General features: G+C 37.5%; 4 pseudogenes; all 4 read right to left on the reverse strand.

Moving 5' to 3' along the window:
• Positions 1-2,299: 2,299 nt before the first annotated feature.
• Positions 2,300-3,358, reverse strand: LOC132132536 (trace amine-associated receptor 13c-like; annotated as a pseudogene).
• Positions 3,359-12,151: 8,793 nt separating this feature from the next.
• Positions 12,152-13,210, reverse strand: LOC132132550 (trace amine-associated receptor 13c-like; annotated as a pseudogene).
• A 3,267-nt stretch (positions 13,211-16,477) lies between these two features.
• On the reverse strand, positions 16,478-19,841 carry LOC132132322 (trace amine-associated receptor 13c-like; annotated as a pseudogene).
• A 1,383-nt stretch (positions 19,842-21,224) lies between these two features.
• LOC132132524 (trace amine-associated receptor 13c-like) lies at positions 21,225-22,271 on the reverse strand (annotated as a pseudogene).
• Between the last annotated feature and the right edge of the window lie 4,595 nt (positions 22,272-26,866).

Consider the following 26,866-nt stretch of genomic DNA (forward strand, 5'->3'; position numbering starts at 1 on the left):
CTCAGTGTGTTTATTTTGACAATTCCAAATCAGAAACTCTGAGTGTATCTTGTGGTGTACTGCAAGGATCAGTCTTAGGCCAATTTTTTTTACTCTTTATATTAATAACTTGTGTGACTGCATTTCTCAGGCTCATTTCCATTTTTATGCTGACGATACCATTATTTATTGTGAGGCTGTGACTTTACACCAAGCTTTTTCTTATTTACAATCTGTTTTTAACCTTGTTCATATACAACTGTATCTGCTTAATCTACTGTAGTTTTGAATGTTGAGAAAACTATTATGCTTTACTCAAAATCTAAGAAGTCTTTGGACAGTTTTCCAAGTATTTTTACTATACATGGTGAGCAGATCGAACAAGTCAAATTGTATAAATATTTGAGTATATTAACTGACGATCAGCTTTCTTTTAAGTTGCACAATGATAAACTGATACAAAAGCTAAAATTAAAAATATGATTTTATTTTAGAAACAAAGCCTGTTTTTCTTGGAAAACTAGGAGGAGATTGGTTGCAGCCACCTTTCTCCCTGCACTCGATTACGGTGATTTGCTCTATAGAAATGTGACAAATGTTTGTCTTTGTTGAATACTGTCTACCATAATGCATTAAGATTTGTGACTGGATGTAAGGCATCCATACATCATTGTACTTTGTACAAAATGACAAACTGGCCCTCATTGTCAATGAGGAGGCATATACATTGGCTTATTTTTATTTATAAGTCTATGCTCTATATGCTTCCGTCTTATCTTTGCTCCTATATGTCACATAATGTTAGTTCTTATAATTTACGCTCTGGTCATTTGTGCTTGTTATCTGTACCTACAGTTCGTACAGAGCTTGGTAAGAAGGCTTTTAGTTATGCAGCCCCGTCCACCTGGAACACATTATAGTCTGAATTGCAATTGCGAACTCTGATTTATTTTAGTAAATTTAAACAACGCATGAAAGTCTTGGAAATAGATGCCATATACTGTTGTCACTGTTTTTAAAATAACCAAATTGTTTTAAACCTATGGTTGGTATAAATTGTACTTTTAAGTAGTCTGATGTTGATGTTGTTTGTTTATGTGTCTGAGGATATTTAATAAATGTCTCTTGTTGTTGTGCATATGCTTGGTGATCATATTTGTAATTATGCGCTGTTAATATGCTGCCATTATGGCCAGGTCTCTCTTGGAAAAGAGGTTTTAAATCTCAATGAGATTTAAATAATAATAGTAAAAAAGTAACAAAAAATAAGAGTAATTGAAAAATTTTGATCCAGGGTGTGGATATGGGTAGGTTTAGGAAAAGAATGAGGAGTTGGATCTCAAGTTGGTGGAGTTGGTGCACCATTGTAGTACCAGTGTAACTCCTCAGCAGCTGTCCACTTAATATGAAGTAACATTCTGGACACCAACCACTAACACCGTGGTAACATATGTACACATCTAGTTACTATGTAAGTACACAGGTATTAGAGCCACAGTGTAAAGTGGGACCACCAGTCCAGTAAAATAATCCAAAAGTTGCTTTCAAAATTAAATAAATAAAAGGAAAAGTATATTGTCAAAACTATATAATTAGTTAAAGCATTTGCTAAAAAAAATGGTTTGCATTCATTTCAGCCTTTGTTTGGATCATAAAAATTCGGCCTACATGAGGTGATGTTTCGCAGTTACAGCATTAATTTATTCACATCAGTTTATATGAAACATTAAACATTAGTTCAACTTACTTGAAAAGTTGGAATAAAATATGTAATCTTGTTATTTACCTTTGTGTGTAGCTCCACCCTTGAAATGCCCTTTGGGTGAATCTGAAGTTACTTTGTTTGAGATGATTTAATCTTAGTGGGCTGTAAGCCATTTTAATTATTCTTTTTGTGACGAACCACCACAATAATACACAGAGATTTAATTGACTGTCCTCTTTTTTCATTATGTTGTTGATATATCAACACAGATTCAGCATGACTGATAAAAGTGAAGAATAAAGTACATAATATCCGTCTTTATCATTTATTCAATTAGATTGAAGATTTGTGATAAAATGTTCCTAATAAGCTATTGCATCACAACTGAACATTTTGTCACTTAAACTTACTGTGTGAAAATAAATTTGCTTAATTGTTAAATTCTGACAAAACCTGCAACTGTTAAAAGCAATGATATTCAATAAAACAAGCCATAATATTAAAATGCATGGAGTTTAAATTATACCTATTATGATTATTTACCTTTATGACTTTTGTTTTGGCAATTACAGTTTTTGTGAAATTGTTCTCAGAATGATGGCTTTATCAGTTTAATTACAATTGATGTACTGTAAAAATATTAACCAGAGAAGATGCTGGCTGAAATGTTTTCAGAGTTAAGATTAGTTTAACTGTCTTTTTAAACCAGGGGTAAAATAAAGCATAGACCATAGGATTCAGACCTGAGTTAATATACATGACCCACATCAAAACGTTTATGGTTGTGGAAGAAACTGCTGATATGGAACAGATATAGTAAGGAATCCAACAAAGCAGATAAACTGTGACAATGATTCCTAATGTCAGAGCAGCTTTGCTCTCAGATTTCCTTCTCACTGAACCTTCATTTATGCATTTGCCACCTTTCATCATGGTGTTTATAACATTCACTTGCTGATGTACAACATAGAAAATTCTCAAATATAAAGATATGATCAGGATACAAGGAAAAATTAAACACATGATCAGATCAGTGACTCTCCAAGCAAAACCCATCATAACAGAACACTCTCCATAACACATATTTGTTGTGCGTGAAAAGTCAAAATAACCATTATTAATTACAAAGGCAGTGCTATAAGTTGAGGAGAAAACCCAGCTCAGAGAGATGCTTATTATTGTTTTAGTCATGGTTATTTTCTGTGGGTACTGTAAAGGGTGACAAACAGCCACGTAACGATCAACAGCAATTAAAACTAAATTACTAAGAGATGCTGAGAGAAGCATCGCAATAAATATTGAATAGAGTCCACAGAAAGTGTCTCCAAAGTACCAACACATCTCAATCAGCTTTATGGCCTCTATGGGCATCACAAGTCCAACAAGCATGTCGGCAACAGCAAGAGAGAGGATGAGCAGGTTGGTTGGAGTGTGAAGCTTCTTGAAGTGAGAGATGGAGATGATCACCAGCAGGTTCAGAAACATAGTCCATGCTGACAGCAATGAAAAAAACACATACATGATATTGGATTCGTGTCTGGAGTGTTTTCCCTTGATACATGATGAGTTGATAGCAGGAAAGCAGTATTGAATCTCATGATCCTCTGTCTCATAGACCATGTGTGAGTCTCCTACCGTTATGAGTTTGTTCTGCTCTCATTACTATCCTTTCATTTATAAAGTGTCAGTGATCACACTGACCAACCCATCAACCGCCCACTCTGATGCTGCATAATAACATTATTTTCCTCCAACACTTTCAACTTTAATGTGACTGATGTGATCTTTGAACACCTTATTTAGGACCTATACAGTATTCCTGCTATATATTTTTTGTAATTATTATTTTCCCATTAATTATCTAGACGGGTGGCCCTCAATAGTCTAATCTGTTCCATCACAATTTCATAATGAAACAAATATATTTATTAAACTTTTTACCAAAAGGTCTCTAACATTTTGCTTTACAATTTAATTAAATACATATTTATTCTGTCGTGCTGCAAGATCCAAAGCAAAGCACAGCACTTTGTTTACGCGAGAAGCTGAATATGTGGTGTTTTCAGCAATCTGGTTCCCAAGAATGCAGCAAACTCAACGTCTGCATGTGTTTTGAATTTAACATATATTTGAGAAAGTACCATCAGAGCTGGCTCTACCTACAGTAATTAATGCCATGTGGTTGCATAGGGCCCCATGTCATGGGTGCAGACAGCAATGCTTGGTAACAATACCTTTGACAAAGATTGCTTGTGTCAGTGTTAATGTTTTAAAATTAATAAGCAGCACTATCAGTCCGTTGAAGAGAAGAGGAAATAAAGTGAGGGAGATAATTGCACGTTACTAATGAAGAAAATCAGTCTGGATGTGTGCAAGACTATTTGACAACATTTAAAAGATGCACTGAGGAGAAGCCCAAACTAAACTCAACGGCCATGTGATGTTGACATAATTATGGTCCATGATATCGGCAGAAAGTGTAATAAACAATTATTTGTGGCTGTATATAGTTCTCAAGATGGAAATGACATTTAGCTCCCACTTTATGTCATGACCCTGAACTCTTTGGGCCCTATTTTAATGAAACGCAAAGTGTAAAGCGCACGGCGCAGGTGCACTCAGGGCGTCCAAATCCACTTTTGCTTTTTTAACGACGGAAAAATGGTTGGGGTGCCCAGGCGCTTGATCTAAACGGGTTGTCCCTATTCTCTTAATGAGTTATGGGTGTTTTTTGGGCGTAACGTGCAATAAACCAACCAGAGTCTCATCTTCCATTCCCTTTAAGAGCCAGTTGCGCTCATGCCATGACGGATTTTATATTTACACGGCGGAATTTGGCAAGTGCGAATACAGAACGTGTCTTCGAGATGAAACGGAGCTGCTCGTGTGCGAGCAAATAGCCTAATTCTGATACATGAGATGACTATGCATTATGACGTGTAGGCATTTATATATATATTTTATACTTAATTAGCCCACAAAAAAATCTTATGCATTGCAATCCTTACATTTTTAATATTTGCCATGTCTGTGTGCTGCTTTGCATCCCTGTGTTTATTATGCAGCGTGTATGCTCTTTAAATAACAAAGAAAAAACATTGCGCCAGACTTTAGACCAGGTTTGAGCTGATCTATGGCGCAGTCTATTTTCAGCTCCTTGAATGCACCAGCAATGCACCTGAACACACCTCTTTTTTAGACCAGCACAAAATGAGCACAAATGCATTTGCTAATTAAACGACGTAGTGCTGGACTGAAACTAGCAAACACACTTGCGCTGCGCCTTGCGTCACATTGCACCGGGTGTATTTTACGGCCCCTTCTGTGCTCACCATCTCCCCAATGTTCTCTCGCAGGGAACATCCATGGGATCGGCCTCTTCGTGAAAACCGGAAGCGAACTCCACCACCCGCAGGGAACATCTGCGGGCTCGGCCGCTTCGTGAAAGCCGGAAGCGAGCCCCGCCGCCTCGCAGGGAACATCAGGGGACTCGGCCGCTTCGTGAAAGCCAGAAGTGAGCCCTGTCGCCTCGCAAGGAACTTCCTGGGTCGGCACCCCCAACTTGACGGCTGAGCCACTCAACCTCAGAGCCAGGTTTACATAGTCCTCCAGCATCTCCTCGAGGTGCCAGTATGGCATGACAGTTTTAAAGGGCTCGGCTAGTCCTCCCCAGAAGAAGACCATTAAGCAGGTCTTCTCTGTCGCCGAAAACCGAGCCCTCAATGCTATCAATGTCAAATGCAGAAACATTAATTCATGCATTCATGACCTCAAGGTTAGATTTTTGTAATGCTTTATTGGGTGGTTGTTCTGCACGCTTAGAGTTCTTACTAGAACCAGGAAGTATGACCATATTACTGTTAACTCTGCACTGACTCCCTATCAAACATCGTATACAGTAGATTTTAAAATCTTGATTATTACTTTTAAAGTCCTGAATTATTGAGCACCTCAGAATTTTCAGTATTTGAACAAGCTATTAATGCACTATAGTCCTCCACGTCCACTGCATTCTCAAAACTCTGAAACTGACAATTTGATAATACCGCAAATATCAAAATCAACTGTGGGTGGCAGCTCCTTTTCCTAATTAGCTCCCAAACTCTGGAATAACATACCTAACATTGTTCGGGAGGCAGACACTGTCAGTTTAAATCTAGATTAAAGACCCATCTATTCAATCTGGCTTAAACATAACATACTAACACATTTCTAATGTTCAAATAAATTAAAAGATGTTTAGGCTGGATTAATAAGAAAAATCCTGAATTGGGAACATTTCCCATAACACACAATGTACTTGCTACATCATTAGAATGGCATATATTTTTTCTGTTTCTCTCTTATTCCGAGGTCACCGTAGCCACCAGATCCAGTCTGTATCCAGATCAGAGGGTCACTGCAGTCACCCGGATCCAGTACGTATCCAGCCCAGATGGTGGATCAGCACCAAGAGAGGACCTCTAGAGCTCTGAATGTCAGCGGAGACCATGCAGGACAACTTGATGAGCCCCAGAGACAGATCCACAATCAAGACATTGTCTCCTAGATGGCCACCAGGACAAGACTACAGGAAACAGATGATTCTTCTGCACAATCTGACTTTGCTGCAGCCTAGAACTGAACTGCTGGTTTTGTCTGGTAAGAGGAGAACTGACCCCCCCAACTGAGCCTGGTTTCTCCCATGGGTTTTTATCCATTCTGTCACCGATGGAGTTTTGGTTCCTTTCTGCTGTCGCCTCTGGCTTGCTTAGTTGGGGACACTTAATTACCAGCATTTTCGTTGACTTGATTGCACAGATACTATTTAAACTGAACTGAGCTGGATGATGACATAATTTAATTTAATGATGAACTGTCTTTTAGCTTTACTGACAGACTATTTTCCTATTTAATGCTGTCAAAAGCACTATATAAATGAAGGTGACTTGACTTGACAATAAAATTCAATGTGTAAACATAAGTTAATAACTTTTACAGCATTTATTAATTTAGATTAATATTAATTTCTACATATACTAATATATTTTAAAAATTCAATCGGCATAATTAATAACAACCAATAGTACAGGGGTCATCAACTATATTTGTCAAAGGGCCAGAATTTTTCTCGGCAGACACTGTAAGGGCCAGATACTCGTAATATAAAATAAAAAATTCGAATTGTATCCTAATATGTTATTATTTGATATACTAATTCTAATTTCAAATTTATGTTATTTTTTTACATATTACCTGTACTGCCGCAAGCCACCAGGGGGCGATAGTGATATTTTAGGCTTCATATTTGTGAGGCTGTCAAGCTATCCATCACGGTCACATGCAGGTCGTAGTTTGTGGAGAACACTAGAAGAAAGGCCTTCTGAATATATTTGAATGAAAAATGGCACTCTCAAAGAGCCTTAAGCGAAAAGTTGATTCAGAGAACTGTAGTTTTAATGAAGAATGGACTGATAAGTACGTATTCATAGTTCCTACTGTTAGAAATGCTGTACCTGTGTGCCTCATTTGCATTTTTTTTTCATTAGATTTATAAATGAATAAATATGGAACGGACCCGAATATTCGAATATTCGTTCGGTGGGTTGGTATTCGATTTGAAAATTTGACATGCGAATATTATTACTTTTATTTATTTATTTTTTTGCACACATTGGATCCCCCGCAAAACGGTTCTCATTCCCCCTTGAATAAGGCCGGCGACACACTGCGTGAGCGTCTCAGCTGCGTGATGTGTCCATTTTTACTTCGGCTCCCCTATTTAACAGGTTGGAGTTTGCACACTGAGACACGCGTCTCAGGCGCGCTCGAGCCACGCGGAAAACGGGTGCATGCTAGAAATAGAACCGACGCGTGTTCCAGCAACGGGAGTGTTCTCTGGCTAGAGCGCAGAACAGCGGAGTTTGTATGGACCGAAGTGCATGTCTGAGCTTGTGTTTTGTTGCTTTGACATTGTGGAAAATAGAATAATAGAAACAAAATGTATTAGCATTTTTACCCGTTATTATCAATCTAAATTAATCTCGTTTTTAATTTAACTTAATTTCGTTTTTCTTTATTTAAATTTCGTTTTTTCTTTATTTAAATTTCGTTTTTCTTTATTTAAATTTCGGGGTTTTTTTTCGTTTTTCTTTATTTAAATTTCGTTTTTATTTGTTTAAATCTACCCTTACTGTGCCAATTTGTTAGTCAGAAAAATATTAGACTACCTTAAAAGTATTGCTTAATTTAACAGACCTGTGTGTGTGCGTTTTATATCACTAGTACAGTGTCCATTCTTGGAGCATAAGCCCTGCCCGCGTGAGATGCGCCGCTTCCCGACCCGCTCGTGCTGTTCTGACTGTAGTTTACTTAAAGTTTATTCATTCTGAATGTGTTGCGTCTGGCGTGTCCTCAAATGCGACACTGCACTCCCTCGTGAAGTCGATTGGATGAACGGCTTTTGAAATGATTTTGAAAAATGCCAACGGACATACAGACACAGATTCCTGCCTTTATTAGAGAGAAAAATATGTTCAGCCCCTCTCTCCTAAGCTTCAAATAGTCGATGTTCATTACTGGGGAGAGCGGGGTCGAAAGTAACAAAGCGATTTTCTCAGAGCCTATTACTGCATTTGCATTCAGCTATGACGGTATATTCAGCATTCAATCCTTGATGGAGCTGAGAAATATCACGTGATTTCCTCATCATTTCCCGCAGTTAGGTCGGTAAAACTGTTTTCGAGTAAAAAAAGTAAATTATTGAAGCGGTAATTTTTTTAAATTAGTTGTGTTGTTTTTTTTGTTTCATGTGTCACAGTAATGATCAATCTACAGGTTATTTAGTGCTTTAACACATCCTAAAGTTTGCATTATCAAAGTTTTTTAGTATAAAAGTAAATCAAGTTTAAATGCCAGGAGTTCCTGTCGGGACGAAAGTAACAGTTGTTACTTTTGTCCCGCTACAGTGACAAGAAGTATTTATTTTGTTCCGGTACATGCTATTCTGCATGCTATGAATTTGCAGTGTTTCCAGATCTTTTAATGCACATTTTGAATTTATGCATAAAAACAACTGGGGTGCGTTCTCCGATAACGTTGTCTCTTAGCGCGCTACGAATACTCAAAAGGTACACCTTAACTACAGGTATACCTTTGCTACGTGTGTTCTCCGAACTATACCTTAGGATGTAGCTTAAGGTAAACCTTCTTAAGTTCGACCTTAGCAGTTGCTGTCCATGGTGGAGGCGCTGAATAGGTTGATATCGACGCCTCGATGATCGATTGTGCGCTCTTTCCTTCACAGCGGTATAGGTAAAGTATTGAGAAAACAATGTTCTTTATAAAGAAGCGTTTTAGAAATAGTACAAACTGCATTTATCGGGGCTTATTGAAATACGTACATGCAGAAATAAATATGAGTATGTGTTTATAATTTAGCAAGTGTACAATCCCAAACCCTCACGGCCATAAGTGTGTTAATGTTCTCCACAACGTATGCTGATTATCCACCAGCCGTATCACATTATTGGCGTAAATCGCTCATTTGTGTAATTGGATGATTTCCTCAATAAAAGCGCAAACATGAGAGACATACCGACATTCACTATGTCGGGGAAAAAAGTCCGCAAAAAGAGATCGCCCAGCCACACTGAGGTCTTACTCAGCCCATATCCATCCCCAACAACCTCCAGAAAACTCCCCACGGCATAAAAACGAAGAGCCGCCAGCAGCTGAATTTCGGGGCTGAGGGGGTAGCTCCGTCGAGTTTTTCTTGACAAATCTGGGCCAACAAGATGCAAGAGCTGCAGAATTTGCTCCCGTGGCAGGCAAATTTTTTTTACAATGGTCTCTTCTGACATGGTAGTCAGTGGACTAAAATGTTCTCTTATAAAGTAGTTGACATACACTAACTGGCTCCGCGGACGCCGCCGTCTTTGATTTAAAACAAGTACTCGCTGTCTCGCTGCCATAGCTATAAAGTTTGTGTAAACTCATCTTTCTTTATATAGACTCCTAAGCCTTTTCTGTCAAATGGTTCGCCAGCTGATGTGCCTTAGGATAGTAATTAAAAAAGCTAACAACCATTAGTGTATGGAAACTTTATTAATGAAAACACTTCCATACACTGGGTGTAGGCTATAACAACTTAAGTATTTTATGTGTATAATTTTAAAGTAAAGTAAAAATGTAATTTTAATTCTAAATCAGATTTTATATTAAAAGTTCATATAAAATTTTCTATGTGTAATTAAACTGCGATGTAAAAAATCTTTTTGCGTAGTGGTGGCCACTAGCGGTATGAACCGTAAGCAGTGATAAGGTATAGCTAAGAGCGCTCCAGACCAACCTTACGAACGCATGACTTACAGAAGGTATACTTAACTAAGAAGGTTTCGGAAACCACGTATTAACGATAAGGTACTTCTTAAGGTACAACTTAAGAACGACGTAGCGTTAAGGTAGTTTCGGAGAACGCACCCCTGGATGGAAACATGAATAGGCCTACTGTTACAGTACATTATGTTTAGAATTTATATTATGCCAATGTAATTTAATTATTATATTGTTCATTCTGTTGAAAAAATGTTTTATAAAAATACACTGAAATAAATAAATAAAAAAATAAAAAAATAAAGTTTGTACAGTCGGGTTTTGAGACATTTGATGAAACTTAAATTTAAAATAAAATATAAATATAAATATGTAATTTAATAATTTTTTTTGCAAAAATAAAAGACAGAATATGTTTGCAGTTACATATTAACAAGGTCATAGTCAGGTATACCTAATAAAAATAAGAGTAACAGAAAATAAATCTAAATTGTTGTGTTACTTTTAACCCACCTGTGTGTTACTTTCGTCCCAACCGATGGGGTCAAAAGTAACAATGTGCAACTTATGTTCAAATTGAAATTATACTGAAGCCTTTCTACATTTCTACAAAATACCACCTGGTATTGATAGACCACACTTATGAGTTACTGACCACAGCAGAAATACATCTCTGTCTACAACATTATCTTTTAAAATGATGTTTTTCTGAAAAATTGTACTTTCGCCAGAAATGGTATTCGGACCAGCCCTAAAGTTTTTCCTCTTATGGAAATCTCTGACGGGCCGGATTTGGCCTGCGGGCCGCCAGTTGACGTTGCATGCAATAGTATTGTTATAGTTAATAATAAATAACTATTATTATATTATATTAATAAATTATAAAAAATATTTAAAAAAAATAATGACCCCCCCCCCCCCCCCAAAAAAAAACCCATCTCTCTCTCTCTCTCTCCTTAATTAAAAGTTGTGTAATTTGATTATCTCATGTAAATAAAATGTATTTGCAAATGGAAACACTACAAATATTTCCTGTAGTCCATGGGTTGAAATGTCACACATACAGGCCTTATGTTTTGTTGTTTCATCAAGAAATGGATTACAGTAAACTCTGAAGTCCTGTTATGGACATCGTAATTGTTATTTATGAAATGTGCACCTGAGGATACTGTTAACACCTGTGCTACCTGTGCATGCAGAGATGATCCTCAAGTGTATCAATCATTCATTAAAGGTTCAAAAGAAACATAGGCAAACACACACAACAGTCTGATGCAACAGTCTCACTTCATATTAAGCGGCCCTAATACCTATTTACTTACATAGTAACTAGAAGTGTATGTAGTATGTAATCACAGTGTAAGTACAAATTGGTACAAAGTATCTACAGATGTAATATTTCTGTAACTACACATGTAACAACCCTGCAAATGGTTTGTGTTATTAAATGTTAAATGATGTTAAACAGTTACAGCATTAATTTTTTCCGATTAGTTTATATGAAAAATTAAACATAACTTCAATTTACTTGAAAAGTTAGAATAAAATATGTAATATTGTTATTTATCTTTGTGTGTAGCTCCACCCTTTAAATGCTTTTTGGATTAATCTGAAGTTGCTTTGTTTCAGATAATTTAATCTGAGGTGTGCTGTAAACCATTTTAATTATTCTTTTTGTGATGAACCACCACGATAATACACATGACACTTACACAAAGTTATAATTGACTGTCCTGTTTTTGTCTGTTATTGATATATCAACACCGATTCAGCATGACTGATAAAAGTGAAGCTTAATACAGAATTTCTGTCTTTATCATTTATTCCATTAGATTAAAAGTATTTATTTTTGATTACATTTTCCTAATAAGCTAATGCATCACAACTGAACATAAACTTACTGTGTAAAAAATAAATTTGCTTAATTGTTCAATTCTGACAAAACCTGCAACAGTTATAAAGCAATGATATTCAATGAAACAAACTATAATATTAAAATGCATAGAGTTAATTTTATAACATTATTTTATTGATATATATATATATATATATATATATATATATATATATATATATATATATATATATATATATATATATATATATATATATATTTATATATTTGTGCTCAGGAAGATGGCTTTATCAGTTTAATTACAATTGATGTTCTGAAAAAATATTGACCAGAGCGGATGCTGGCTGAAATATTTTCAGAGTTAAGATTAGTTTAACTGTCTTTTTAAACCAGTGGTAAAATAAAGCATAGACCATAGGATTCAGACCTGAGTTCATATGTAAGACCCATAATAAAACATTTATGGTTGTGGAAGAAGCTCCTGATATGGAACAGATATAGTATGGAATCCAACAAAGCAGATAAACTGTGACAATGATTCCTAATGTCAGAGCAGCTTTGCTCTCAGATTTCCTTCTCACTGAACCTTCATTTATGCATTTGCCACCTTTTATCAGGGTGTTTATAACTTTCACTTGCTGATGTACAACATAGAAAATCCTCAAATATAAAGATATGACCAGGACACAAGGAAAAATTAAACACATGATCAGATCAGTGACTCTCCAAGCAAAACCCATCATAACAGAACACTCTCCATAACACATGTTTGTTTTGCGTGAAATGTCAAAATAACCGTTATTAATAACAAAGGCGGTGCTATAAGTTGAGGAGAAAACCCAGCTCAGACAGATGCTTATTAATGTTTTAGTCATGGTTATTTTCTGTGGATAATGTAAAGGGTGACACACAGCCACATAACGATCAACAGCAATTAAAACTAAATTACTAAGAGATGCTGTGAGAAGCATCGCAAAAAATATTGAATAGAGTCCACAGAAAGTGTCTCCAAAGTACCAGCACATCTCAATCAGATTTATGGCATCTATTGGCATCGCAAGTCCAACAAGCATGTCGGCCACAGCAAGAGAGAGGATGAGCAGGTTGGTTGGAGTGTGAAGCTTCTTGAAGTGAGAGATGGAGATGATCACCAGCAGGTTCAGAAACACAGTCCACACCGACAGCAATGAAAAAAACATATACATGATATTGGATTCATGTCTGGAGTGTTTTCCCTTGACACATGATGAATTGATGGCAGGAAAGCAGTATTGAATCTCATGATGCTCTGTCTCATAGACCATGTGTGAGTCTCCTCCTTTTGTGAGTTTGTTTTGCTTTCCTTACTGTCCTTTCATTTATACAGTATCTGTATCAGACTGACCAACCCATCTACCACCCACACTGATGCTGTATGATAACATTATTTTCCTCCAACATTTTCAACTTTAATGTGACTGATGTGATCTTTAAACCCCTTATTTAGAACCTATACAGTATTCCTGCTATATGTTTGTACTTATTATCTTCCCATTAATTATCTAGATGGGTGGCCCTCAATAGTTTAATCTGTTCCATTACAGTTTCATAATGAACCAAAAATATTTATTAAACTTTTCGTATTTGCCCAAAAGGTCTCTAACATTGTGCTTTGCAATTTAATTAAATATATGCATATATATATCAGCAAACTTGACATAGATTCATTTTTTTAATCTAGATTAAAATGGCTCATCTGAATTCTGCCAAAGGCATTCAGAATATGAGTGTTACCCAAATAAAATAATGACTAAAAGTAACGTTAAGTCTTTGAGAACGGGTTTCTCAAGACAGGTGGTGCATTAGACTAGGGGCTCATCTCCTATTTCCTAAATGCATCACAAACTGCTTGAGAAAGCTGTAAACGAATTCCACATTGCACAAGGAGCAAACAACCTTACGCCTGTTTCACACATAGGCTACTCCGTCTGTAGTGCGTATGCGTTTCGTTTTTTTTTTTTTTTTTACGCACCCATGTTAACAGATTCCAGCTTTCACGCGGTTGCGGTCCGTCAGTGTGTTCCAGGAGTGTTGCGTCTGCAGCAGCACAGTGATCATTTACGTACCGAGTAGCGGACTGCAAACGCGTCCTGTGTGAAAGCACAATGAGTATGAGTCCGTGCTGCTTCAGCACCACATATGTAACGCACACGGACTGCATACGCACTGCAGACGGATTATGTGTGAAACAGGCGTGCGTCTTGTCGAGGTTTCCATTGGGAAGCTTCTTTTAAAAAAAAATAATTACCCTGAAGCAAACCCGGCTGCTTCAGCTGCATCCCTGTTAGCACGTCACGTTTGATGTGGTAATTTCACAGTAGGCATACACACAGGTTTAAAGACTCATTCTCGCCCCCTACAGATTCGGCTAGGTATACATCTGCACTAAAATATCAAGGTGAAAGTCATCATATCTCGCGTAGTATAGACCCAGCTCTCAACCCAACTTTAAGAATAGATTAACAGCGATATTTTTTTTATCTGATATATATATATATATATATATATATATATATATATATATATTATATATATATAATATTCTGTCGTGCTGTGAGTTCCAAAGTGAAGCACATAACTTTGTTTACGCGAGAAGCTGAATATGTGGTGTTTTCAGCAATCTGGTTCCCAAGAATGCAGCAAACTCAATGTCTGCATGTGTTGTGAGTTTAATATACATTTGGGAATGTAACATCAGAGCTGGCTCTACCTACAGTAATTAATGACATGTGGTTGCATAGGGCCCCATGTCATGGGTTCAGACAGCAATGCTTGGTAACAATACCTTTGATAAAGTTTTCTTGTGACAGTGTTAATGTTTTAAAATGAAGAAGCAACACTATCAAGTGAAGAGAAGAGGAAAGAAAGTGAGGTAAATAATTGCACGTTACTAATGAAGAAAATTAAACTGGATGTGTGCAAGACTATTTGACAACATTTAAAAGATGCACTAAGGAGAAGCCCAAACTAAACTCAACGGCCATGTGATGCTGAATTCTAAATTATGTAAACATACGCATAAAAATATGCTAAGGTGCAACAGAGTGTACGTGAACTGGATACAAAAAATGTCATGGATGTGCATCGGATGGTATCCAGTGGTAACGGGTAGGTTATTGTATTAAATGCAGTGTGTATGTATAGTCCAGTGTTGAACTGTAAACATTAAAGTGCAGTGTGTGGCATACCATATTGTGGGAGTATGCTGTAGGGTGTATTAGGGTGTATTACTGAGTCTCTGGAAAACCCCCTCCTCCTGCTGGAGCAGGGAAATATATCGTTCGAGGGCCATATGAGACTGTTCCTGGTGCTCGCTGCTCTAACCAGCTGCCAGTTTATACATCTCGTGCAGAGCACTGTCAATCCAAGATGGTCCTTGTGCGAATTACTCTGCCTTTGTGGAGTGAATCTCAGGAGAATCTCGCCAGTTCCACTCCTGACCCAGTTTCAAGCCCACCATCTCCCCAATGTGTGGAATGCATGCCCATGGCCTCCACTGACGGAGAGCAGGAGCCCGACAAGAGACCAACGAGCCATCGCCGCATGGTGCAACAGTGCTGACGATCAATGAAGAGCCGGAGCTGCTAGTGACGTCAGTGCTAGTGATGCGCCTTTTGGGAGTGGGACGATATGTCATATGTCCCTGGACTCTTTCTGTATGTTTTTCCTTCTCCATGTGCCTGCCCTGACCTAGTTTTCTCATGTTAATTATTTAATTTTATTACAGGCATGTTTTTGTTGTTCCCAAATAAGTTGTGTACTTAAGTTCGAGTTTGTTCAGACTGTGTTTTTCGGGTCTACTATGTTGCATTCGTGTGTCATTCCTCTTTTCTGAGTTGGATTTACCCCTGTGTCTTGGATCTAATAAAGACTATTTAGTGTATTCCATAGCGTTTTCTTTCTGGCAGCGATAGTGACACTTTAAGTGAACCTTAGTTCTCATCTACAAGAGTGATTTGAATGCCGATGGTGTAAAAGGAGGGGAGACATAAACACAAAACATTACAACAGAAATGTTAAATTGTTTAAAATATATAAATAAAACATTCTTTATTTTAAAAGTTTATTCTGTGGCACTTAAAACATATTTGGTGCCTAATTGTACTTCTTATAGGAGCCAGTGACTCCTTAAGTTATTATTATTATTTATTTTTTGTATTTTTTTTTGTTAATATGTTAAAAATAGACATGCTAATAAGCAACTACTTCAATTAATAGTGAGAACTGGTCCCTATACTAAAGTGTTGCCACTTGTTTTTATGTGTTGCTATATCCATACCAATAATATATGAGTTCCTCGGATATTGAAAATATTTAGAAAAATGTGTTTATTATTGATTTAATTCAGTATTCAAACACTACAGCACAATCAAAAGTTGATTTGAGCCACAAATTCAAAATATTGCTAGAATATTGATAGTAATTATGTCTACTGTATAAACATCAAAGCCATGACAAGAACAACAACAACAAAACACAGGACTAGGACTTGTGATTTAAACATTAACTTGTGCTTTATCAGTAAAGAAGAAGAAGAAACGTGCATGTATGTGTTTGGTATAAAAGCCCACAAAAATTATGATCTATTATAAACTCTGATTATAATCTGTAAAAATGTCATTGAGAGAAGATGCTGTCTGAAATATTTTAAGAGTTAAGATGAGTTTAACTGACACTTTAAACCAACGGTAAAATAAAGCATAGACCAGAGGATTCATGCCTGAATTAATATACAAAATCCATAATAGAAATCTTACTATTTTGAAAGAAATTACTGTATTCACTGTTAGAGATAAGATGTAGTACGGAATATAGCAAAGCAGATAAACACTCACAATGATTCCTAATGTCAGGGCAGCTTTACTCTCAGATTTCCTCCTCGCTGAACCCTCCTTTATACATTTACCACTCTTCATCAGAGAGTTTATAACTTTCACTTGCTGATGTACAACATAAAATATCTTCAGATATAAAATTATAATCATAGTACAAGGAAACAGGAAAGACAAGAACAGATCAGCCATACTCCAAGCAGAGTTAGTCATAAAGGGACACTCTCCATAACACCCATGTGTTCTGCTTGATGGATCAAAATATCTGTTATCTGTTATGAAGGAAATATTGTATGCTGAAGACCACATCCAGCAGATACATATGATAATCAAAGTTTTAGTTGTAGTTATTTTTTGTTGGTACAATAAAGGGTGACACACAGCCAAATAACGATCAACAGCAATTAAAATCAAATTATAAAGAGATGTTGAAATGAGCAGCCCTGTTATTGCCAAAAACAGTCCACAGAAAGTGTCCCCAAAGTACCAGCACATCTCAATCAGCCTCGAGGCCTCTATGAGCATCACAAATCCAACAAGCATGTCGGCCACAGCCAGAGAGAGAATGATCAGGTTGGTTGGAGTGTGAAGTTTCTTGAAGTGAGAGATGGAGATGATCACAAGCAGGTTCAGAAACACAGTCCATGCTGACAGCAATGAAAAAAACATATACATGATATTGGATTCATGCCTGGAGTGTATTCCCCTGATACACGATGAGTTGATGGCAGGAAAGCAGTATTGAATCTCATGATTCTCTGTCTCGTAGGCCATAAGTGAGTGTTCTCCTGTTAGGAGCTTGTTCTGCTCTTCTTACTGTCCTTTCATTTATACAGTGTCTGGATCATACTGACCAACCCATCCACCGCCCACTCTGATACTGCATAATGACATTTAATTATTTATTGTATGTTGCCTGTGCAACAGCCCATAATAATGCATTTGGTAACACTTTCGAATAGGGAACACTTGTTTATTCACTATAACGACTTTCCCTTCAATAAACTCCTAATTTGCTGCTTATGAATAGTTATTAAGGTAGTTGTTAAGTTTAGGTGTTGGGTAGGATTAGGGATGCAGAATAAGGTCATGCAGAATAAGGCATTAATATGTGCTTAATTAGTACTAATAAATGGCTAATATTCTAGTAATATACATGCTAATAAGCAACTTTTTTTTTTTACAAATAAATGTATGAATAGTAATTATTATTTAGTATAAATTATAACATTACTTACAATGGTAGGGTATTATCTTGTGTAAACCAGCCTCAGGATAGCAATTTATTTAGTGTTATTTATAGTGTTATTTATATTTATGTTATATATACCGGGACGTTGAATGCATAAATCTGATTGGCTGACAAACTTTCTGAGGTGTGCAATTATTTTTTGGGAAATGCACGGCGAACGTAGTTCCAGGCAGGTCTATTGACCGCATTACATTTCCATATCACTTTGCATACTTAACTTTAATAATGGTCATGTACTTTGCACAAAAAGGTTTTGTCAGCGTTGCCCTTGTGATTTTATCAGTTTGCCTATATAGTGTAGCATCTGAATGGCTACACATGACATTTCTCACTAGCGAGGTAATAACAGCACTGTTTAGAGATTCTGCAGCAGAAGAGTGTTGAGGGACGCACAGAGGTACATTAGACTAATTCACACAAGCTCTCTCTCTCTCTCTGTCTTTCTCTTTCTCTGTGTGTCTCTGTCTCTCTCGATCTCTTTCTAATAACTTAATTAATAAATGCATTAGAATGCTATCAATGGCTCAAGAATCCATTACCAGCTTTAAAATGAGGTTTTGGTACTAGCGAAAGAGGCATTGGATGAGATGCAGAAGAAATAATCCTACTCACAATAGCGATTTAAGAACAAAAACTGGACAAATCCCTTGAATATATCATCTGATCGATGTTTTCAGGTGTGGTAACCATAGTATAAGTGGAATAATTGACTCCGGGCCCTAGAATTATTAGAAAAATAATGCACATCTGAGGTATAATGGCATCACCACCTCCAGTATTTTTTTAATAATTCAATGGCCCATCGTCAATTATTCTTTACTTATTATATAGTTAATATATAGTTATATACAGTAATTAAATTTGTTTTTATCAAATGGCTACTACAACATTAAATCAATTAAATACAAAAAAATGCAAATAAAAAACATCATCATTAAAACATTATTTTATTAATCAAATTAGTCAAGTGCTACACATACTCTGGAAGATATACTGTAATCCCATATTTGTAAAATAAGGTTACTTTTTTAAATGTATGGTGTCAGTTGTGAGGTAATCACATGCATGACAAAGAAGATGAAGAATAATCCCTTTAACCAGGTAGAAGTACTTACTTCTTGCTTCACATGCCTAACAATGCTCCAAGCATTTTTTGTGTTTTGTTTTTGCTTTACTTTTGACTACTTTGATGATGTTTTTCTTACCTTTCTGGACATGGACAGTATAACGTACACACAGTTTCAATGGAGGGACTGAGAGCTCTCGGACTAAATCTAAAATATCTTAAACTGTGTTCCAAAGATAAATGGAGGTTTTACAGGTTTGGAACAACATGAGGGTAAGTTATTAATTACATAATTTTGCTATTTGGGTGAACTATCCCTTTAAGGCAAAGTAGAGTTTAAACAAACCATTTTTGATCAATTACACTGAAAAAAATGATTCACTGAATTTACAAAAAAAATAAATAAAAATAAAATAAATAAAAATAATGGTAAGTGGTTGCAATCAATTTATTTTAGCTATATTTAAATAAACTAATTTAGTTCATTAAATTTCAGCTAAATTTGTATATTTAAATGTAGCTAAAATAAATTGATTGCAACCAGTTTTTTTTTTTTGTAAATTCAATGAATACATTTTTTTCAGTGTAGGTTAAATTGGTATTCATGGTCATAATAACTAATCCTACAACTCTGACCAATCATTGACTTTGGTGTATCACTCTTATAAAACACACAAAAAGTTGATGTCTACCTAATGGATAATGTGAGCAATGATAATTAAACAAATCAGAATAAATGCATTATTCTCTCCAAAATTATGTCAAAGTTTACCCACCCTTGTGTTTTTCTTAAGCCACATTACCTTTTTATTTTATTTTTTTTTATTTTAAAATAAACATTTTGAGAAAAAAATATATATATCCTGCTCATGCTTGTCCACAGTATGCCAGTGAATGGAGAATACTTTTAAGCTTCGAAAAAATTTGTATCTTAAATCAATCCCATTCTAAAATAACTCTTCAACTTGCTTTATGAAGCAGGCCTCTGTACTGCTGTATTACAGATTTACTGCAGCCAGTAGCCACTAACTGTGCAGTGAATGAAAGTGATTTAACTGTGCCACAGTCACTGACATACACTCATGTGAAGTCATGGCTGTTGTTGGTGCATCAGTGGCCATGAATACAATTCCTATAACAAAATCAGATATGTACAGTACCAGCTGACAAGCTTTTCAGCGATAGTGGTTTATATTTGTCCTATTATACATGTTAATGGAGAATGGCTGATCATGCTTAAAATCAGAAGGTATGTATGAATATTGTAGCATGTATGTATTCACAGACATGCAGACACACACACAGTGCTTTTGTTTTTTATCAAGAAATGGATAACAGTAAACTCTGAAGCCCTGTTATGGATATCATGGCTTGTCATTTATGAAATGTGCACCTGAGGATGCTATTAACACCTGTGGTACACACAGAGATGATCCTCAAGTGCATCAATCATTAATTAAAGGTTCAAAACAAACACAGGCAAACACACACAACAGTCTGATGCAACAGCTGCTGCTTTCCACTGAAGAGTCAGTGATTTAAGAATTATTTAATAATTTTATGTATAAATTAATAATTTAATAATTAAATATTTCAAAAGTGCCATACAAAAAATAAATAATAAATAAAAGGAAAAGTCTGTGAGATTTCAGTTAGCCTTTGTTTGCATTATAAAAAGGTAATTAGGTAATGTTGAGCAGTTACAGTATGGTATTAATTTATTCACATTAGTTTATATGAAACAATAAATATTACTTAAACTTAAAATGACTTTGTTTCAGATGTTTTAATCTGAGGTGTGCTGTAAGCTATTTTAATTATTCACTTTGTGATGAACCACCATGATAATATACTTGACACTTACACATAGTTCTATATGACTGTCCTCTTTTTGTCATTGTGTTTTTGAAATATATCAACACAGCTTCAGCATGACTGATAACAGATTTGTGATTATTGTTCTATTTTCCATATGAGCTAATGCAACACAACTGAACATTTTGTCACTTAAACTTACTGTGTGAAAAAGAGTTTTCTTAATTGTTCAATACTGACAAAACCGGTATTTGAAAAGAGTATAATTATAAAGGAATGATACTCAATGAAACAAACTACATAATATTAAAATACATGTGTTGTAAATTATAACTTTTATTCTCAGAATTATGGCTGTATCAGTTTAATTACAATTGATGTTCTGAAAAAATATTGACCAGAGAGGATGCTGGCTGAAATATTTTCAGAGTTAAGATGAGTTTAACAGTCTTTTTAAACCAGGGATAAAATAATGCATAGACCATAGGATTCAGACCTGAGTTCATATACATGAACCATGTCAAAACATTTATGGTTGTGGAAGAAACTGCTGATATGGAACAGATATAGTACGGAATCCAACAAAGCAGATAAACTGTGACAATGATTCCTAATGTCAGAGCAGCTTTGCTCTCAGATTTCCTTCTCACTGAACCTTCATTTATGCATTTGCCACCCTTCATCATGGTGTTTATAACTTTCACTTGCTGATGTACAACATAGAAAATCCTTAAATATAAATTTATGATCAGAATACAAGGAAAAATAAAAGACATGAACAGATCAGTGGCTATCCAGGCAAAACCCACCAAAACAGAACACTCTCCATAACACATGTTTGTTTTCAGTGAAATGTTATTAATTACGAAAGTAGTGTTATAAGTTGAGGAGCAAACCCAGCTCAAACAGATGCTTATTAATGTTTTAGTCGTGGTTATTTTCTGTGGGTACAGTAAAGGGTGACAAACAGCCACATAACGATCAACAGCAATTAAAACTAAATTACTAAGAGATGCGGAGAGAAGCATCCAAATTAATATTGAATAGAGTTTACAGAAAGTGTCTCCAAAGTACCAACACATCTCAATCAGCCTCGTGGCCTCTATGGGCATCACAAGTCCAATTAACAGGTCAGCCACAGCCAGAGAGAGAATGAGCAGGTTGGTTGGAGTGTGAAGCTTCTTGAAGTGAGAGATGGATATGATCACCAGCAGGTTCAGAAACACAGTCCATGCTGACAGCACTGATACAAACAAATAAATTATGTTGTATTCATGACTGGAGCGTTTTCCCTTGATACATGATGAGTTGATGGCAGGAAAGCAGTATTGAATCTCATGATCCTCTGTCTCATAGGCCATGTGTGAGTCTCCTCCTGTTAGGAGTTTGTTCTGTTCTCCTTATGGTCCTTTCATTTATACAGTGTCTGGATTAGACTGACCAACCCATCTACCACCCACTCTGATGCTGCATAATGATTTTTTTTCTCCAAAACTTTCAAACTTGATGTGACCATTTAGGACCTATATAATATTATTGCTATAATTTTTATTTTGACATTGATTATCTACACTATGGTGGCCCTCAATAGTCTAATATCTTCCACCAGAGTTTCATAATGAACCAAAAATATTTGTTAAAATTTTCATTTGGGTTGTCCTTGACTAAAAATTTTTTGGTTCACTAGTAGTCATTGATTTTAAGCATACGTCGACTAATCACATGTATATTAATACATTATTTAAATCTAAAATGAGGCTACAATTGCCTATTAATCGCTCAAGGGCACAAATATAGCTTGCCACAGCACACCAGCAGAAGTAATGATAAATGTGTCATGGAAAAACAGTAAGATTAAAGTGCATTAAAGGTGCTCTAAGTGATGTCACACATTTTTTAGGCCAAAACATTTTTTGTCACATCCAGCAAACATCTCCTCACTATCCGCTAGCTGCTTGTCCCCTGAACACACTGTAAAAAAACGGGGTCTCTCTAGACACCACAGACTCCACAAACAACAAGAAAAACAAACTGGGCTCACCCGCACCACAAAACATAACAAACTGTTCCAGCCAATAACCGACAAGAAAGATTTGGCGGTGGGGTTTGGGGGGTTAGTGCACAGATGAGGAGGAGGGAGGGTCCAGCTAGCCTCCGTTTTGTTTGACAACAATTTGAATGTCAACAAGAAGTTACGACTCCCGGCATCGCTTAGAGCACCTTTAACATTTTAATAATCTATTGATAAACTAGTGGATTCAGTTTAAGAGTGACACTGACTTGTCATCTTCACAGTAGTTGATGCGTCTGCATGCAAATTTCATGTGGATTACATAGTCTGAAAAGATACTGTATATATGTCTATTTATTTTTTTCAGATTTGAAGTAGACATTTCAGTCCATCTCTCTCTCTCTCTCTCTCTCTATTGCTTTTTTTGTTTTGTTTTTTTTATGTCTGTAAGACAACTCAAGTTCACAGAGGAAGAAAGTGCATCCTGTTTGCACAATGTTTTGTTTTTTCTAGTAATGAGTGCACACAAATAAATGCAGAGGCTTTACAGATTCGAAAGATATATCACTCTGTATAGTGTGATATATACATAACATATCTGTTTTATGTGTTTTTGTGTTCATGGAAACATGGCTTAGCAACAGCGTTCCAGACGGCGCTATTGAGCTTGATCAGTTGACATGCTATCGAGCGGACATAGCTCTCGTTGCGGGAGATAAATCACATGGTGACGGGCTTTGTGTTTACATCAGTGATGTGTGGTGCCGGGATGCTGTTGTGGTCTGCAAACACTGCTCACCCCTGGTGGAGTTTATGATTATTGAAAGGATAGTTCACCCAAAAATCTAACATATTTCATGACATAATTTAGATTTTGGGGTGAACTATCCCTTTAAGTGCTGGCCATTGTATCTAATAGGGAGGTGCTGTCACGAGGAGCATGAGTTCCGAAAACCAGGTCCGGGTGGGACAGTAAGGCGCAACCAACAGGACCTGTTCCTCGTCCTCCCTGACCTTGCACAGTGTCTGTGTGAGCAAGGCTCACTGGGGGAAATGCATACTTGCGTAGAGCCCGAGGCCAGCTATGTGCCAGTGCATCCGTGCCCAAGGGGGCCTGGGACAGGGAACAGTACAGCTGGCAGTGGGAGGACTTGTGGGAAGCAAACAGGTCTACCTGGGCTTCCCCAAATCGACTCCAGATCAGCTGGACTGTCTGGGGATGGAGTCTTGAGAGCGCGTGGGCTACACGACTGAGCTCCCCCGGGATGTAGGGTGGCGAATCCCTGTCGACCGACTCCACATCAACCTCCTCGGAGGAAGAGAGTCGGAGCGTCGACCCCTCTCCCTGAGTGGAAGGAACCGCAGAGCGTGCTTCCGACTCTAGGGATTGGGTGCCGGATCTGGCGGAAGTGGAAGGAGATAAGGACTGGCCCGTCTCCATTCCCTCAACCAGATCCACTTGCGAACCCCATGAATGCAGCCGCCGTTCTGCCTCGGCAGAAGCGGGACCAGCACCGCGGGGAATGCTGGCGAAGTCCCCCTCCTCGAAGAGGGCCCTCCGAGGACGAAGCAGCCGCACCGACATTCGCTCACAGTGCGGACAGTCGGCCCCCTTGAGAGCCGACTCAGCGTGCTTCGCTCCCAGGCAAACCACGCATAGGCTGTGTGTATCCCCACCCATTATATATCGCAGGCAGGGAGGAACACACAACCTATAACGCGATTTGGAATCGCCATCAGAATGCTTTACTTTCGCCTTGCTCTTTGGCATGTCTAGGAGCTCTAACTGGACAGACAACAGTAAATAAAACTCACAAGACAAACAATTGACTTTCACACACAGAGCGCTTACTGAAAGACGCGAAGCTGACGCCAGCTGCACGGCACGTGCTTTTATAGCTTCCTGGTCGCTTACGTCACCCCGCCTGTGACGTCACGCTCTTCCATTGGACTGATTACACACAGTATTCAGAGTTGCTCAATGCGTTCCCCAAAGCGCATTTGACGCAGCTCGAGTTCCTGAAGAGGAACAAGAAGATATTGACACCCATGTAGAAAATATTAATGGGTTTGGCATATTGTTATCTGCCAAAATTAATTGGGGGAAACGTGAAGCTTTAACAAATAGTAAGCAGAAAGATAAGCAGAAAACTTGTTTTACCTGCCGGGTTAATTTGGAACAAGAGTAGTTTTAAATAACGTGGTGTTTATCTTGGAGATTATACTTTTCTGTGTAAAAATTGGGACAATGTTTTAGAAAAAGTTGAAGGATGTCTCAAAAAATGGAAATGGATCTTGCCAAACATGTCTTTTAGGGGTCGAACATTTAGTGTCATCAATGTTGTGGCACCGATTATCATGTGTAGACCCTCCTGCACAACTGTTGGCTAAGATACAGGCAGTGTTTTTGGACTTTTTCTGGGACCGGCTGCACTGGGTCCCACAGAGTGTACTGTTTTTGCCAAAAGAGGAAAGAGGGCAGGGACTCATTCATCTTGCCAGTAGGGGCGCTGCTTTCAGACTTCAGTTCATTCAAACTTGTTGTTGGGCCCCTAGACCTTGTCTGGTGACCCTTAGGCAGACCCATAAAGAGAGTGGCAAGCTGTGAGTCCCTATCATGGCTGTTGAAAGAGCCAGTGGTGAATTGCACTCGTTTCAACGTAAAAAACATAGCAGAACCTTTTGTGATGCAGTCGTTCTGTGCAGCTGGTATTGTTACACTGAGACATGTGGCTAATCTGTTTGGACCAAATTTGATCGACACTGCAGCTCTAGCCTCTCATGTTGGAGTTAGATTGATCAGGATCATAAATCAAATGCTCAACACTTGCAAGTGTGAACTCACAAAGACTCAAATTTCCTTGCTAAAAGACTACAGTAATGTACAATGTCAACCAGTTGTTAATGACTCTTTTCCAGCATTTAAAGACTGTATTTGTGAACTCTTAGAGTTCAGAGAGACTCTCACAAATGAATTTGAAGACATGGGAGGAAAAATGGTTTATAAAATGTTAAAATTGTAAATAAAGTCAAACTAAGTGGTCGGGCTGACACTCCTTGGAGAGCCCATTTGGGACTTGACAATATGGTCAGACCAGTATGGAGATTGATTTAGTCAAGTCAAGTCACCTTTATTTATATAGCGCTTTAAACAAAATACATTGCGTCAAAGCAACTGAACAACATTCATTAGGAAAACAGTGTGTCAATAATGCAAAATGACAGTGAAAGTGAAAGTGAAGTGACATTCAGCCAAGTATGGTGACCCATACTCGGAATTTGTGCTCTGCGTTTAACCCATCCAAAGTGCACACACACAGAGCAGTGAACACACACACACACTGTGAGCACACACCCGGAGCAGTGGGCAGCCATTTATGCTGCGGCGCCCGGGGAGCAGTTGGGGGTTCGATGCCTTGCTCAAGGGCACCTAAGCCATGGTATTGAAGGTGGAGAGAGAACTGTACATGCACTCCCCCCACCCACAATTCCTGCCGGCCCGGGACTCGAACTCACAACCTTTCGATTGGGAGTCCGATTCTCTAACCATTAGGCCACGACTTCCACGACTTCAGTTAAAGGCAATTCATCATTGAATTCAGTGATGTCATCTCTGTTCAGTTTAAATAGTGTCTGTGCATTTATTTGCAATCAAGTCAACGATATCGCTGTAGATGAAGTGTCCCCAACTAAGCAAGCCAGAGGCGACAGCGGCAAGGAACCGAAACTCCATCGGTGACAGAATGGAGAAAAAAACCTTGGGAGAAACCAGGCTTAGTTGGGGAGCCAGTTCTCCTCTGACCAGACGAAACCAGTATTTCAATTCCAGGCTGCAGCAAAGTCAGATTGTGCAGAAGAATCATCTGTTTCCTGTGGTCTTGTCCTGGTGGTCATCTGAGACAGGGGATCTGTATCTGGGGCTCTAGTTGTCCTGGTCTCCGCTGTCTTTCAGGGATGTAGAGGTCCTTTCTAGGTGCTGATCCACCATCTGGTCTGGAT

The sequence above is a fragment of the Carassius carassius genome, chromosome 49 (assembly GCF_963082965.1).
Source record: "Carassius carassius chromosome 49, fCarCar2.1, whole genome shotgun sequence".
Lineage (NCBI taxonomy): Eukaryota > Metazoa > Chordata > Actinopteri > Cypriniformes > Cyprinidae > Carassius > Carassius carassius.